Source organism: Symphalangus syndactylus, chromosome 1, assembly GCF_028878055.3.
Source record: "Symphalangus syndactylus isolate Jambi chromosome 1, NHGRI_mSymSyn1-v2.1_pri, whole genome shotgun sequence".
Classification (NCBI taxonomy): domain Eukaryota; kingdom Metazoa; phylum Chordata; class Mammalia; order Primates; family Hylobatidae; genus Symphalangus; species Symphalangus syndactylus.
The window spans coordinates 49303030-49319754 of NC_072423.2; the positions used below are offsets into that span (position 1 = coordinate 49303030).

The following is a 16725-nucleotide window of genomic DNA, read 5'->3' on the forward strand; positions in this document are numbered from 1 at the left end:
TACACTGTGATTCATCAGCTGCCACACTACTGGAATTTATTAAACGCAGATAAAATTTGTCTCATCCAGCAACAGCCCATGAAGTGATGGGACCCAGGAACGGCCAGGCATGTGCCATGTCTGCTCACTCATGCTGGGCTGGCAAAACCTGCCTCGTTCTAAAAAGAGCCTGGCAGGAGCTGGAGTAAATATCCAGCAGCCCTCCCCCTGGAGTGATGTTGTGGGGTAGGGACAATGTTTTCGGAGAGTTTCCCATGTGCCCAACTTTATGTATACTGGTGCCTTTAACCCCCATAGCAGTTCTGCAGATAATATCATCCTCTCTGTCTTGCAAGGGAGGAAAGTGAGGCACAAAGATGTAAGGAAACTGGCCCAGGTCCAAAGAAGAGTAAGCAGTAGGTCTATTAGATCCTAAGGTTTGTTTTCTTTTTTCCATAAACCATGCTGTCTTTCCTGAGGTCTAACAAAGTGAGGTCTGACATTCCAGCTTTGCATGGATGGATGATAGACACATCGGCAGCTCTCCCAGACATTCCATTTTGTTCAGACTGGTCTCCTTCACCCCCTCCTAGACAGGCCCACCTTGAATTCCTGGCTTTCCCCATTCCCCCACTTCCCCACAACCCCATAATACCTTTCCTGGCTTTCTTCCAAAGGTCCAATTCCTCTACCTGCCCTACCCAACTTCTATTCCCTGAGGTCCAGCTGCTGAGCACCTGATGAATACAAGGCCCTGCACTCAAAGGCTGCATATAACAGGCAGCATTAGGGGTCTTCCTTTTCTTCAACCCTGGCCCACAATGGAGCAACCAGGAAAATATTTTCTTCTTTCAATGTGCTTTGTGCCTGGATAACAAATGGGTCAGGTATATTGGGACAACAATTGCTCAGCAAAAGGCCACCTTCCAAGTTGTCTATCTGTAGATGATTTATCAAGCAGGTCCTCACTGGCCTCACTGCCCAGGTTCCCCCAAGGTCCAGCAGCCCATTCACCCTCTTTTCCATTCCAGCAAGCCCATAGTGCAAGACTGTCAGCCTAGACCAGATGGATAGGGACGTATGTGGGAGGCAGAGAGACCTTTCCAGTAGAAGGCATGTTTTTAGTGAGCTATCTTGTGGGCTTATGCTGGGGAATCTCTCCTCCCTCTTCTGCAGTCCCACTGACCGAACTGAACTGGGGTGCATGTGTGGGGCTCCGAGGATAGAGATGGGATGGGCGTGTCATCCCATCTCTGCTGACTGCTTTCCCTCCTTTAAAGCCAACCAGGGACAGCTTTCCTTTACTCCTCATATTCTTTGAAATTCAGTTTGGGCTGCAGGGGAGTTTAAAAAAAAATAAAAATGGAGCAGGGCACCAAACACCCTATGAAACAACTCAGTGAGGCAGTTTCTCCAGCGAACCTGCATCTTCTATCTTCTGTGACAAAAAGATTTATAGCAATTTTTTATTAAAAAAGAGAGAGAGAAAGAGAGCTGCAGATAATCAGATCTGAGGCTCAGAAATGGGAGCGTGGGGGTGTTATGCATGTAAGTTATTTTAAAATATATGTTAGGTTCGTGATGGATTTTTCCACTCCCGGCTGGAGGGGGGCCAGCCCAGCCCCCCACCACCACCCCATGCCTGGCCTAAAGTGATGGAAATGATGTGTGAAGGGGACAGACGGGGACAATGGGACCTCCCCCACTAATATCTCACAGGCACTCTCCTCCACAGCCACAGCCCACCACCCTCTTCCCTCAACAGATAGACAGGGGACTCCTGCTTTTAGTGGGAAGAACATAGCCACAGGTTCTTAAAACTGGAAGCAATCTTAGGGACCCTCCAGTGTTGAGCTAAAGGCCTATTTTATAAATGAATTAAATGATAGAGAGAAGGCTTCCCCTGCATTTTGGAACACAAAGATGGGCCTTGCTGGCCTTGTTGGTAAGGTGTACACATCTGTCTGCTAGTTCTCTAAACCTTCTTGGTCTCCTGCATCCCGGGGCAGAGCCCCCCTTCGAAGGAAGGGTAGAGGCAGGAAGTGGCATGTACACCACAGAGAAAGAACTGGGCAGAGGCGGCGGGATGGTTACCCAGTCCTGAGACTGAGCAGAGCACGCCTTGGGTGCAGAGATCTGAACTAGCAGAGGAAGGGGCAAGGGCAGGAGGGTGGGGGGAGATGTGATCATCCCTGTGGATCATGCCCCTGCCTGAGGAAATTCCTCCCACGCAGGGAGGCCCAATTCCACGGGGCCTGTGGACAACACTGTCAAATGACTAGACATTCAGCTGTTAGTGAAAATGACAGGATGACGATGCGGAAGAAGTGTCTGGAAAACATGTCCTATGAGGAATAGCTGGAGGAACCAGGAATCTGAAGGAAAAGACACGGGGGAGGTTGGGGCCTGCCTTCAGACCCAAGCCCAGCCAGCTCAGAGCACAGAGTGGCCCCATGGGTGAACAGCTGGGTGCAGGTGTATGATGGACTTTTTTCTTTTTTTTTTTTTTTTTACAAGGAATGTTTGTTTGGTGGGACAAATAGCAAAGACATTTTAGAGGGTGGGACAGAACTAATAAGAATGCTGAGGCAAGGAAAAGCATATGACAAGGAATGGGCAGTGCTTAACCCCCAAATGAGTGCTAATGGTGGCATGCCAGCCTCCAGAGCAGATTAACAAGGAAGATGCTAGAAGGAGGGGCTTTCTGAGTGCCTTGGACCTCACTGTTAGGGCAGCCACACCTCCACACTGGTCTTGGTCACAAGGTGTACACTCTCCATCCTGGCTGTCTGCGCTTTCTTGGGGTGCCTCTGAGTCCTCTGTGAGCTGAGCTCCCCAAGAACTAAAGTGTATGGGGTGAGAGTGCTGGAGCAGGTCGAGCCAGGGGGGCCTGGCTGGAGTGATGTCCAGGCCCAGGCACAGCCCCCATGTGAGATTCCCATGGCTTCAGGAGGGACCTGGGCATCCAACTGTGCACATGCCCCATCAGGCAGGGCCTGGACTCCTGTTTTCCAAGTTCTCTGCCCTGTGTCTATGCCCCAGATCCTACTCCACCTCTTTGCCAGTGAGTTAATAAGCTGAAAACAAGCACTTAACTCCAGAGGCGCCCTGCATGAAGGCACTCCAGGATTTGGAAATGGGGGGCCTCCTCTTCTGTGGGGTGTAGTCTGGAGAGCAGAGAACCCCTCCACTATGTGACTGAGACCCTCTGCTTCCCTTTGGGCTCAAGAACCGGGCATGAGCTGAGCAGGAGCTTCAGGGGCTGGGGGATGTGCTCGAGGTCACGTGCCTCAACATCTCCAAGTTGTAGCTGTCTTGTCTATGATGTAGGGTTAATGAACTTGCTGGCTCAGCCCTGCCCATGGGGCTGTTTGAGGAGTAACCGTGACAAGGCATGTGAAGGCCTGGCCAGGCCCCAGGGGGGAATCCGGGAATGGTGGTCAAAGATCCCACTTTGGGTGGAAGATGCTGACTGTAAAGCACCCTGAGTGCCTCCTGGACAGTTGGCCTCACAGCGGGGGGCAAGGCCATGCCAAGGCCAGCCATGGGCACCGAGAGCCTTGAGGTAAGGAAGTGGACCTCTGAGAATAGGAATGAGAATTGGGGCTAAATCCAGGGGAGTCTGTAGCTGAGACCATCTCAGAAGAGGGCAGGAGCAGCACTAGCCCAGAAGGCCCAGTGGCTCTGTCCCAGCCACAGCATCTGCATGACCCTGCACACATCATTTCATGTGCACTATGCAAACTCCGACACGTATCACTCACGCTTCTGCCTAGGGCCGCCCTTCTGTGAAGGGGAACACACACCTGCGCTGTCCCGCCTGTCCCATGCCCTCTCAGCCCCACCTCTAGAGGACTGCACACAGTGAGGCACAGCTGGGCCAAGCCGCACAGCAACCCGGGCCCCTGCCAGCACACACACCCACCACCCCCTCGCCACACGCTGTCACACGGAGTCACATGCAAACATGGAGTCACATGGCCCTGTCCCTCCACTCCAGCCATTTGTCCCCAGCCCTCCCTGTGGGCCTTGTGTGACTGGAGGAGGAGCACAGAGAGCCATAGGGGAGGGGTGGCCTCGCCTCCCTGGAGGGTGACTCCTTGCGTTATTTTTAAACATTCCCCTCATTTGCTAAATGAGGCTTTCGCTCCCAGGCTCCCTTTGAAGCGGCTGCTCCTCTTATGGAGAGGGGCAGGGAGACAGTGGCCTGACAGATGCTTAAGAAATTACAGGCAAAACTTGCTGACTCAGGCCCGAATTATGTGCTGTCCTGGGACTGTGTTTAGTCCAGTGAGGACTGCTGGCTGGCCCGCCCTCCCCCAACCCCAACCCTCTTCCTTCTCTCTCTGCCTCTCTCCCCTCCTCGCCCCATCTCTCCCCTCACTCTCACTGTCTCAGATTAGGCATCTTTGCCACCTCCTCCTTCCCTTCCTCCCAGCCCTCCTTCCTGGGGCTGGAGAGCCTGCCCAGTGAGTGAAAAGATGCCCACCCCCACGGAGCCATGAGAAGCCGCATGGGGCCCTGTGCATGCCAGGACTGGGGCCTGTTCAGGCCATGCATGGAGGGTGGAGAGGGCAGAGGAAGGCTGGGGGAGAAGGGCCCAGGGAAGGCTCCTCAGAAGAGGGGTCCTTGAGCTAGGCCTGCAGGGACCTTGAACTTGCTAGGCTGTAGAAGGGCACAGCGCTGCCCAGAAGAGAAGGAACAGCCCTGGCCAGTCCCCAGGGCAGAGTAAGCTAGGTGTGGGCAAGGTGGGGAGCTCTGTTATGGGGGGAGAAAGACCATTTTGAATTTCAGAAGTTCCTTTTGGCTTGAACTTTTACTTACTCTTTGACTTACTTATTGTCTTTCTCTTTCACCTTTTCCACATTCAGACTCTGGCTCTTTCCTGGAATAAAGAATGACAAGGAGCTTCTACCCCCACCCTACCCCACACCCACTTTCCACCTGCCACCTCCAAGTTAGAAGATTGAGAAGGGGCTCCCACTCAGAACACAAGGACAAGAAGTGGGGGGGTCCACCCAGGCTCAAAGGGGTTAGAGAAGGGGCAGCTCCCTGGGGTCCCCCCGACCCTGGAACCCTGGAAACAGATAGGTCCATGGAGGTAGGCAGTGGTATATGTTCCAGGCAGGTGCAATAGGAGCGTTTAGGAGCAGGAGCGAGCATCCTTGGGGCCCCAGTGCCTCTTCTCCCATGTGGGCAACCTGAAAGATGGATGGTAATTAAACTGGAATGCAAATTAAAGTGGTTCAGACCAAACGCTTATGGATTCACCTCAGTAGCCTCCCTGCTTATCCCCACCGGATCATGTGTTCACCGCCTCAGCATGAGAAGGGACACGTCCCCTCCAGGTGGCCTCGGAAATAAAAAAGGAAGGAAGCCCAGAGGCAGAGTCCAGATGCCTGGGTTTCAGGTGAGGGAGTTGGAGGCCCAGAGAGCTGCAGCAATTTGTCCCAACTCCCCAGCAAACTGATGGTGTACTCAACGTCAGGTTTTAAAGGCAGACAGCCCCAAGGAGACAGTGGGCTATAGCCAGAGATTGATGCACCTGAATAGGCAGGAAGACCTGGGGTCTGGCCCAGGCCTCCTTATGGATCATGCCAGGCCCCAGGTCAAGCCAACTCAGGGCTTGAAATGCAATATCGCTTTCTTGAGCTGAGTAACCTTGCAGCCCCCAGGGAAGTGAGAGGCCAGCCCTGTGTAAGTATGCTTTGGTGGGAAGAATGCTGGATGGTGTCCTTTTCTATCTCCCCATTCAACTATTAGCTAAAGGCTGAAGGATTTCTGGCTCATGGCTGGTGTCAGGGAAGTCTCAGATCCATGTCACAGACGGGTAGAACATTGCCTGAGCTGGGCTCTGTGGCTCACAGGCTGGGAAGTCTTAGGCAAGCTCCTGGATGTTTCTGTGTCTTGGTTGCACTCTCAACAGAACTGGCTCAGAAGGCTGTTCTGAGGACCAAATGATTTAATGCATGGACAGCCCTTGACCTGTGCTCAGTGAACTTAAGTTAGTATTGGTCTGTAAGATGGCCGGATCACACTCTGAAAGGCACTTTCCTGAGTCCTTGCCCCACAAATGCAGAGCTCACTGCCTCTTCCATGAAGCAGTGTTGCTCATCAGGAGCCCAGGACAGAGCCTCCACACAGTAGGTGCTTGCTGAGCTGCCAGACACAGCCAACCACATGAAAGGTTTCATCAGCTGGCCTTGCAGTTCAATTTTAAAGGAGAGTATGACCTGGTGGGAAAAGGGAAGTTGCAATGAACGTCTCCATGTCCGTCGCTTTCTTTTCTGAGTGAAGAAGACCTACCTACAACCATCTGGGGGTCCAGCAGAGGAGTCGCTGGAGCCTGAGCATTCATCCCAGCTGCCAGTCCAGGCCCCCATCTAGGCCCTGCCTCACAGCTCTCTGGGAACCAGCGGAGCCCAGCAGAAGCAGCTAAGGAAGGACCCCCACACCTACTCTATTCTCAGAGCCACCCCCGGGGCCCCTGCCAGGCCCAACACCGCATCAGAAGGGCCTAGGCCCCGCTGGGATCAAGCTGTTCCCATAGTGACACACAAATCAGCCGCCCTCAGCCCTGTCATTTGCCAGAACCCAATTCATGAGCCTCTGATCAATAATTCAGGCGTCTCCATCTGTGGAAAACTCGGATTTGGCCTAATTTCTCTCATAAACAAAGAACATCATCTGCTTATAACAGTAAAATAGACACCAGTCAAATTTCTCAAAAACTAGAGATTCCCATGAACAGCATTCATTCTGGGTCTGGGATGACGGAATCCGGCTTGCCTTTGTGAATACCGTGGGCAGGCTGGGTTGAGAACACAAAGCCCGGTGTGGGAAGCTGGACTGGGCAGTTGGTTCAATGAAGAAGAAGAGAATGTATTTTAAGTGCTCCAATATATGGTTTGAAGACCAACGGATGGACCTAACTTCAAATGGTTCTTCTCCGTTTACTGGAATTGGCCATCTGACCTATTTCTAAGTAGTATTTGCTGAAAGAACATGAATGCAACAAACACATTTCTTTGGAGATATTCTTGAGCCCAGGTGTGTCAGTCAGGCTTCTCCAGAGAAATAGAAGCTATATATAGGTGTGTGTGCGCGCATGTGTATGTATATGTGTGTGTGTACATGCATACATATATATACATACACACACACATATACATATATATACACACATATATAAAGGTTTATTAGAAGGAATTGGCACATGTGATTGTTGGGGCACTGGCAAGTCTGAAATCTATAGGGCAGAGCAGCAAGCTAGAAACTCTCAGGCATGAGTTGAAGCTGCAGTCTTGAGGCAGAATTTCTTCTTCCTCAAAGAAACCTCAGTTTTGCTTTTAAGGCCTTTCAACTGATTGGATGAGGCCCACCCATATACCCTCCTTTTACTTCAAGGCAAATACTGGTAGATGTAGGCTGTACACCTAGATTTGGGTTTGATTAAATAAGATGCATGCTGCAGCCTAGCCAAGGTAATACCTAAAACCATCTCATCAGTTTTTCTCTGGGATTTGCCTTTCCTCAGCATCTCCTGTCCCAGTGGACCTAAATCAGTGAGGCTCATCTGCATGGGTGAGAAGCGAAACATCAAGGAATGATTGAGCCAGAGCAGACCCTGGAAAGGATGTGCTTAGGGAAATTGGAGCCAAAATAGCTGAATTGATTTGCCCAAGGTCACATAGCTAGTTAGATGGGCAAGCGTCTTCCTGAATCAGGACCACAGTAGGCTCACCTGCCACATGAACCAACCATTTTTGCCTGCCTGCCTCCAAGTCTAGGCAAGGTCCTGTACTACAGGTGTGCAGCTGTTACAAACCAACCCTGGTCAGTGGACAACTGGTGGGTGTATCTCAGGCACTTTGTGTTTCTGTTATTTGGACCCTTCTAGAGCAACTGTTGTTCAGCCTGTTAGTAAAAGCCCCCACAGGATACCAGGCATTGTGTTGGTGATTGTCGTAGTCCATTTTTTGCTGCTATAACAGAATACCTGAGAGTGGGTAATTTATAAATAATAGAGTCTTATTTGGCTTACAGAGGGGAGGCTGAGAAGTCCAAGGGCATGGAGCCAGCATCTGTTGAGGGCTTTCTTACTGCATCATCCCAAGGAGGAAAAACAGAAGGGGACACAAGTGCATGAGGCAGAGAGAAAAAAGGGGGCAAACTCGTTCTTTTTATCAGGAACCCACTCTCACAGGAACATTCTAATGATAACGGCATCAATCCATTCACCAAGGCAGACCCCTCATGACCTAATCACCCCTTAAATGTCCCATCCCTTAATATCATCACAATGGCAATTAAATTTCCAACGTGACTTTTGAAGGGGACAAACATTCAAACCATAGCAATGATCAACAAGTATTTCTTGTGAGCATCTCCTGTGTGTTATTCACCTTGGGTGCCCTATCATTTGGCACAGTACCTACTACAATAGAAATGCTGACCTGAAAGGGGTTTCCTAGAGTGAGAAGCAGTGGGCAGGCCTCACCCACAGGTGGGAAGGTAATTGGCAGGACAAAGCAGTCACGTGTGAAGCATGGGCAGTTTGAAATCTATATGCACCCCCAGGATCTCTGTAAATCCTCTCAGCCACTCAAGGGGATGTAGCCACCTCCATCTTACAGTTGAAGAACCTAGGACTTGGCAGGAGAAGGGATTTGTCCAAGGTGGCTGGGTCCATGGTGTGATGTTGAGTGATCGCCACACAGTGCCCTGCTTACTACGCTCCACCACTCTCCAGAACCCCCACGCCTTGGAGAGAAACAAAGGCCAGAGGCTTCAAGCAGTGTCAGTGGCTGGTACGTGTCCCTGGCCCTCTCACCAACGGGCCTCCTTGGGAGGACCTCTGTGGGCCAGGGAGGAGGGTGAGATGGAGGGATGGGCTGCAGCCTTATGTCTCAGCAGAAGGCCCCTTTGACAGGCCAGTGGCCTCACTCCTGGGCCACAGCAGGAAGCCTCCTCCCCCTGTCCCGAGGCTAGGATCTTCCTCAAGATCAGCAGGATATCTGCTCCTCAAGGTCCCTCACGTGCCAGAACCACACCATGGAGCAGCCATGTCTGTGAGGCACAGGCCACGAAGGGAAATTCCTTCTCTCTAAAGGTCATTGTCCACAATAGAACAGTTCTCCTCCCGAAACCCACCCTCCCAGGACAGGACTTTCACTGTCATCCTGGCCCTCTTTTGCCCACTTTTCCAGCCCCCTCTCCCTTCTGACTCCAAACTCCAGAACTTTAGAGGAGGAAGTAATTTGGCCTGGACTATTATTGAAAGGGAATGGGAGAAGGGCTCACAGGCTGTAAAAGCTCTTCTGCCTCCTTCCCTCCCTCCCAACAGCGAGGGCAGGCAGCTCACTCGACACACCTGTCCTCCCTGAAGGACCGGCCCTTCACATTCCAGATGGGCTCAGGGCCCCTTTACAGCCCCACTGCCACGGCTGTTGCCACTGACCCAGGCCTGAGTGGGGAGAGACCAGAGGGAGGAGGCAGCCCTGTCATCAGGATAGGGGGTGGGAGGAGCCCCTGCTGGAAAGAGCAGAGATGACCTTGTGTTAGAACAAAGCACAAGCAAGGATCCGCACCCCCCGCCCCCTGCCCACTCCACCCGGGGTCCCTGGGGATGGAATTCCTGGGAGGTACAGAGCTCAGAGACAGAGATTTGGGTTCGAGCCCCAGCTCCACTCTACCCCAGCTGAGACTAGACTTCTTCTCTGATAAAAAGCCAACATACCCACCTCACAAGGTTCATGTACAGCCAGTGCTACTTACAAATATAGAGTGTGCCGTAAGCCAGGAGCTGGTCATCCGTCAGGCATGGTTTGCCCACCCAGGGCCTGGTTTCTGGGCAGCATAACTTGTGCAGCTGTAGAGGAAGTGGCCAGGAGTAGCTCAGAGCCCAGCCTGCCCAGCCTCTATCCCTCCCCACCCATGGACTCCCCAGGACTCCTCCGTGCAGTTTAGGGATCCCAACCAATCCCTTCAATCTGCAGATGAGAAAACCAAAGCCTGGAACTACCCAGATGGTCCTGGGTACCCAGGGCAACCCAGATGGTCCTGCCCTTGCCCAGCCCAGCTGCAGTTTAGAATGGAAACTCCTGGGGGGCAGGGATCATGGCTTTGTCTAGCCTGGCCCCAAGCCCCAGGCCTACCACAAGGCCTGGCAAATATCCCTGAATAAATGAGGTGTCTGCCAAGATGCCCTGTGCATGAAAGCACCCAGGCTCTTTAAATGGAGGATGAGGGGCTGGGTGTGCAAGCACTGCAAGGAGTTCAGAGAGTTGAGAGGCAGAACCAAGCTCTGAACAGCTGCTTTGTGTCTGCAGAGAGGACAGCAGCAGTCCTTATAATGTCTGGGAGGCATGAGGGTTTGTGGGGAGCTGGGGGTGACAAAGGCAGTGGGGAGGCATGTGGGCTGAGTCGCAATCCGCTCACCTCCCCCCGGGCTCTGGAGGCCCAGCGTCCAGCTGCCACACAGGCAGGCACACCAATAGCTTGGCCAAAATAAAGACATCCAGACACAAGCCTGCACCCTCAGAGACGGAATCCTGGCTCTTGCTCCTTCAATTAAGAAAAACAAAAGATATGAGCAGGGTGAGTTTGCCTCAAAGATGCTGGGGAGGTAGAAAGGATAGGTTCTTGGCTTCCTCTAGGAGGGCTGTCTGGGAGGAACACACGTGGTGGCTTGGCTGTGCCGTCACTGAGACTGAGGTCATGGGTTCACACCCTACAACGTGTGGGGGAAAGAATCCAAATTTCCCATCCCAGACTGACCCCAATCATAGACTCAGAGTGATCCTAGTTTTGTCCAGTCACCTGCCTCATCCATGCTGTCTCTTATAAGGACACTGGCAAGACAGAGCAGCTGCATTCACTCAACCAGGGCTTACTGAGCACCTACTATGTACCGAGCTTAGTGCAGAGGACACAGCTGTGAGCAATGGAAATACCTTGCTCTCACAGCAGCTCACCTCATCAGCCTTTATCCCTGACTCACTCACCCTGCTCTTTTATTTGTTTCTGTTTGTCCATTTTTAATCCTTCTGAAAACCTATTCCCATCTACCATCTTGAGACGTTTTCAATAGCCAAAAATTTACAGATGGAAAAAGGGCAGCACAGCTAGGACAAGAATTTGGATCTCCCATCTTGCAGCAACACATTGTTCAAGCCCTGTAGCTTGAACAAGCCTGTACTGTGTGGTCACAGGCTGCACAAGAGCACTGAGGCCAGGGGCCACAGTGGCGTGTGGCTATTGGCAAGGCAGGCAGAGGTACTAGCAACCTCACATCCACAAGCACATCCAAATGCATCTTTGCTGAGTCCTGAGAGAAATGTGAGAAGTCAGAGTCTTCTTGCAGTCTTGTACTCATGGACAGAGAGAAAGAACCCACAGACTAGACAGAATCCTTATCTTGGTCTGGGACCATGGGTTGGATTTACCTAGACAGGCAAGAATGGGGTGAGTATCAGAAGGGGGGACCTATGAAGACCAAAGATGCCAAGGAGGAGTGAGTGAGACAAAATTGCCAGGGTCCATGAAGGGAGCCGGGCAAGAAGAGAGCAAGTGTGGCTTGGAGCACGGGAGTTAGATGGATCAGGCTGGCTGGATGGGTCTGGGAGGGCCTTGGATCCCAGGCTGGGGAGTTCACACCTTGGGGAGCTGAGTGCCCCAAAGCCAGCCTCCTTTCTCCTCTGGCTGCAGTGTGGGGGCCTCAGGACTGGGTCTGGTACTTGTGTGTGCTATTTGGAGTTCTCAGCACCTGGCAAGCTGGGCTGTTCCCCAACAACCAAGAGGTCAATTGGATTGGACTTCAGCACCTCTACCACTTGACAGAGTCATGCCCCCAGGCAAGAAACAAGATGACAGATTCACTCTGTGAGATGGGGAGCCTAGCATTCACCCCTCACTCACCTGACCCCTCAGGGACTTAGTGTTTTACAAGAGGATCCCAGAGAAGAACTACTGATCTCAAAATGACAAACTGCTGTAGTGGACACCAAGATACTGCGGTTCCCTTCCCCTAAATCTCCAGTGAGCACCTGCTATGCATGAAGTGTGCGGCACAGGAACGGGGAGGATACAGAGGGGTCAGCTCAGACTGCAGCTTGCAAGAGCCTGGAAGGATGAGGAGGGAACGTGTCTGGCCTTTAACACACAGTCCAGCCCGCTGTGGGAGCAGTCATCACCCACCGAATGAAGTAGTGCAGGAGGAAATGGTGGGGGAAGCACACAAAAAAAGCATTCTCACCAGGACGGTGGGTTGTAAGTGCCACAGGAGAAGTGCAACAGGACTGCAAGAGAAAGTGAGCTTCTGCCTCCCTGTCCACTAAGGCTCTGCCAGGGAGACAGTGAACATGGCATAGAGGAGGTGACATGGTGAGGGGATATGTAGACAGAAATAGTGGTGGAAGCCCAGGAAGATATGGGAAACCCATGGCCATGGGCCTTGGACAGAGTTTGAAGGTTGGCAGTGGACAGGCAAGACTTGGATCTGTAGGGATGGGTGGCAAACTTACTCTGGGGACAGTGAGTGGAGGCCAAGGCGGGGGGTCGTGGGCATGGTAGGATGGCTGTGGAGTGATGGCCACCAGACAGGCCTGCCAGGGAGGGAGTAATGCTGCAGCACCCACACAGCCTAGGGCCTAGGAGGTGGCCCCAGCGGCCACTGCAAGAGCAGGTCAGGAGCTGCCGTGGTCTGGGGGGAGTGGGCGGCTGACACTTGCATCCTGGAGACAGCAGACTGCTGGGTGTGGCAGGCCTCCTTCTGGACCCTTCAGTCCTCCCACCCTCTCCCCCGTGTGACACCCCCCATGTCTGCAGTGGAGTGGAGGGGTGCTGGGGCTGTCGTGGGAGGGCCCTGGCATCGCCTTATGAAGACATCTGTGTCTCTAATGAAAAGTTACCCGTTGCCGGGCAGGGGAGAGACACAAATCATTAGGAATCAATTTAGTTCTGGCCAGCCATCTGCCTGGGCCTCACGTGGCGGGGAGCCGGCCGCTGCCTCATCACGCGTTCCCCCTCCCAGCCCAGCCTGGACGCACGCGCGGCCAGGAGGAGGCCCGTCTGCTGGACTGAGGGCAGCTCACGGCCTGCCTGGTGCCCGCATGGTATGCCCGTGGGCGCCGGCCAGGTCTAAGGTCAGGGCGGCTGCACGCGAGCAGGAGGGGAGACGCCGCCCAATTCCGTCCCCCAGCTTCCTGCCTCCCGCCCCGCGTCCCTCTCCCTGCTCTGCGCGGCCCGCGCCCTCCGCCCCGCCCCTCGCGCCTGTCCTGAGTGGGAGGTGGCGGTTGCCGAGCCATCTCTCTGGCCATGGTCACAGCTCGGTTGCTATGGAGGCCGGAACCCCGCTGCCCCGCCCCCGCCGGGCCGGTCCCTGAGCATCTGCCGCGGGCCCCTCCCGCGGGTCTCGGAGCCCAGCGCCGCCCAGAGGAACGCGCCAGTTGTCGCGCGCGCCCTGCGGGCCCCCGACAAGCTGGCAATTTGTTGTTGTTTGTAGAGTGCTTTTGTCATGCAAATCCCAGAGCCGGCCGCTGGCGCTCCGCTCGGAGGAGGTGGGGTGTTTTTGCCTTTTTTTTTCCCTTGGCCTTTGCAGTTGGAATTGTTGGTGTTGCTTAAAATTTAAAAAAAAAAAAAAAAAAAAGCCGCGTAAAGGAATATCACTTAATTTCATTTGAGTGTAGCATTTGTCGCTGCCAAGTGTGCTCCACACCTTCGAGGTTGCTCAGATTGGGGATGGGTTGTGAGTTAAAAGGTGAAGGAATCTGCCTAGATGGGCACCTGTCACCAAGAGAGACTCAGCTACCGGGGCTGGAGCACCAAGTCCCAACTCCAAAAGCCAGCCCCACCCAGTGTAGCCCACACCTCCTCTCCCCACCACATGCCTCTGTGGGACTTGGTCCCCTTCGGGGATGTGGGGCTCCAGGCTGCTGGCAGAGCCCTCCCTCTGTGAGCAATGAGTTCCCTGCAGGACTCCAGGCAGCCCAAACCCAGCTTTGCCCACCCAGACCTGGGCCCAAGTGTCCAAAGGGCTGCTTCTTGAAAACCTGAGCCAACGCGTCCACAAGTCCCTGAGCAGCCCCTCCTGAGGGTGAAAGTTGTGCCCCAGCCAGTGCCCTGGAGAACAACGAATGAATGACCCCTTTGTGTAAATTTACACCATGCCCTGTTTCCATGGCTCTGAGTGGCTTTGAGCAAGTGCCAGGTACATCCCATCAGGAGGTCTGTGTCTGGGGTGGGTCTTCCCCACCGGGTGCCAGGCCAAGCTGGGCACCTCTTGACCAGGAAGTAGCAGGAGGGCATCAGGGTATCCCCGAGAGGAACCAAGCCATCTCAAGCCTGTACCCTGTCCCTGCAATCCATGTGTCTGTCCAACACACTGCAGTCCCTGTGTCTGTCCAACACACCGCAGTCCCTGTGTCTCTCCAACACACCGCAGTCCATGTGTCTGTCCAACTCACCACAGTCCATGTGTCTGTCCAACTCACTGCAGTCCACGTGTCTGTGCAACACACTATGCCTAGGTATATGCTGGTGTCAGGCCCCGTGCTGGGCATGGGGCACCACAGGGAACAGACAAAAAAAAATCTGCTCCTGTGGAATGGAATGACATGGGAGAAGGGAGATAATCCACCGATAAACAATATCAATGTAGGTGCTGATAAGAGCTTTGAAGAGGATGAAGCAGGTGACAGGGGGAAAGGGAAGGGGCTGTTTGAGATGTGGTGGCAGGGAAGCCTCTACTGAGGTGACTTTGAGCTGAGACCTGAGGGACCACTGAAGCATGCTCAGTAGCACAACAGGCTAGTTCCTTTCTACAACAAACAAAATCCATCTGAGTTTGTGAATTGCAGAATGCTTTTTTAAGCATTTGGGTCCAGTGCTTTGGGGACCAGGAATTAAATGGCCTGCTAGGGAGTGCTGCCATACTGCACTAGGTAGCATCTCTACTTTGCTTGTGGGCACAAAGGAACTTCGGAGGTGAAGGAAACAGGCTGTTGTTGGAAGGAAGGCAGAGCATGGCCTTGCAGTGAGCGCTGCCTCTTCCCTGCTCATCTCAGCTCTGGGTTCCTAGTTCATCCGAGTGGTCAGCGGTCAGATCCAGCGTGAGGAGCACTAAGCAAGAGGCTTCACCACATCTTCTTTCCCAAGCTGTGCACCTAAACACGAAGGGTTCAACAGTGCTTTCAGGGTTTGCCCCTTATGCAAAACAGATGGCCCAGTGCAAGCACAGAGCAACGCAAGCTAAAAATGAGGATGGCTGTGGGTGGCTTTCATGGAGGTACCCTGGGGTGCAACTAGATCTTGTCTCCGTGACGGAGCCCGTCCTAGCCCCAGATCACCAGCTCACAGCTCTTCTCCAGAACTAGCTTGTTCTTGGGGGAAAACCTTTCTTTCTCCCACTTTCCCCACCACAGTGATGAACAGATATGGGTGTATGAAGCTGAGTCATTGTCACAGGAGTGTCCACTGGAGGGGAACAGAGGCTCTCAGCCCCCAGGGTCTCCCTGAATTCAGTTCTGGTGACCCAGTTGCAGGCAGCATGGTTTACCCCTCTGGTTCTCAGCCTTGCACACTAAACGCCACCCTGGGACCAATTGTGCCTTGGATCCAGCTCTCAGGGTGGGGTAAGACAGGCGAAACTCCACAGCTGAAAACGCCTGGTGCCGACTGCCTGCTCCTGTCTGTGCAGAGCACACTCACTGCAGCCTCTGAGCTGCTCAGAGCCTTATCCTAGCTGTGCCTCTCTTGTGTCCTGAATCTCCCCCCAGACCCTCAGTGTCCTGCCATCTGCCCTTGGTGGCATCCTCTCTGACAATCAGAAAACAAGCTCTATGCAAGGCCCTGAGGGGATTCAGCCGAGAACTCACTACTTGGACCAGCCAGCATTTATTGAGCATGGACCCTGACCTGGCCGCCATGCCATGGGTCAGGACATCAAGACAACCAAGGGAAGGCATGGTCTGATGGGGGAGATAGACACATGAACAGATCATGGCAACGACAGAGACATGGGGTGGAGGGTGCCCAGCCTGGAAGACAGGACCACTCCAGCACAAAGACCGTTCGACCACATGGGACCTTGGCAAGTGCTACCTTGAGCCAGGAGGGCCCAGCCTGCATTCAGACCCAGCAGAGCAGGCTGCCGCTGGTGCAGAGCTTCAGAGAGCAGACAGCTTAGGCAAGGGATGCCAGGGTCCATTCCTGCAGGCATGGGCAAGGATGCTGCTCCTTAGAGAGGGGCAGCTTTGCCGGGGCATGTGTCCATGTGTCCTAGATGGTTAAGAAAAGTTTTGGGGTCCCTGATCCTCTGCCCCCTCAGGAGACAAATATGAACTAAAGGCAGGGGCCTTTCGCCAAGAGGCTTCTCTCCCTGCCTACTTCTTATGCTTGCCACCTGCAGGCTGTGATTTAGGGGCACCTCCCCAGGGGGTCCATCCCTGTCCTCTCCTCCCTACGCCTCCTGTCTGGTGGCAGCTCAGGCCGGCCAAACGAGACCAGACACGACTGAGGCGGGCAGCCTCCACATTCAGGGCTGCTGTGACAGCTGACAAAGTTACAAGGACGGGGACATGAGGGAGGACGGGTGGCCCGCTCCCTGCAGCGGCTGCCCCTCTGCTCCTTTCCATTAGGATTGATCAGGCTGGGTCAGGGGTCTGCTGGGCCTGCACTGGGCACCTGGAACTTTCACGATGACTAATGGCAGTGCTGCCACTGCTGTGCCGGCCAGCGCACACACCC

The 16725-nt window shown here is 53.7% G+C and overlaps 1 protein-coding gene across 50 annotated transcripts in view; it reads left to right on the plus strand.

The window, feature by feature from the left end:
* Positions 1-16725, plus strand: part of CELF4 (CUGBP Elav-like family member 4) — a 323827-nt gene that overhangs the window by 158523 nt on the left and 148579 nt on the right. The gene's annotated exons all lie outside the window — the stretch shown is intronic.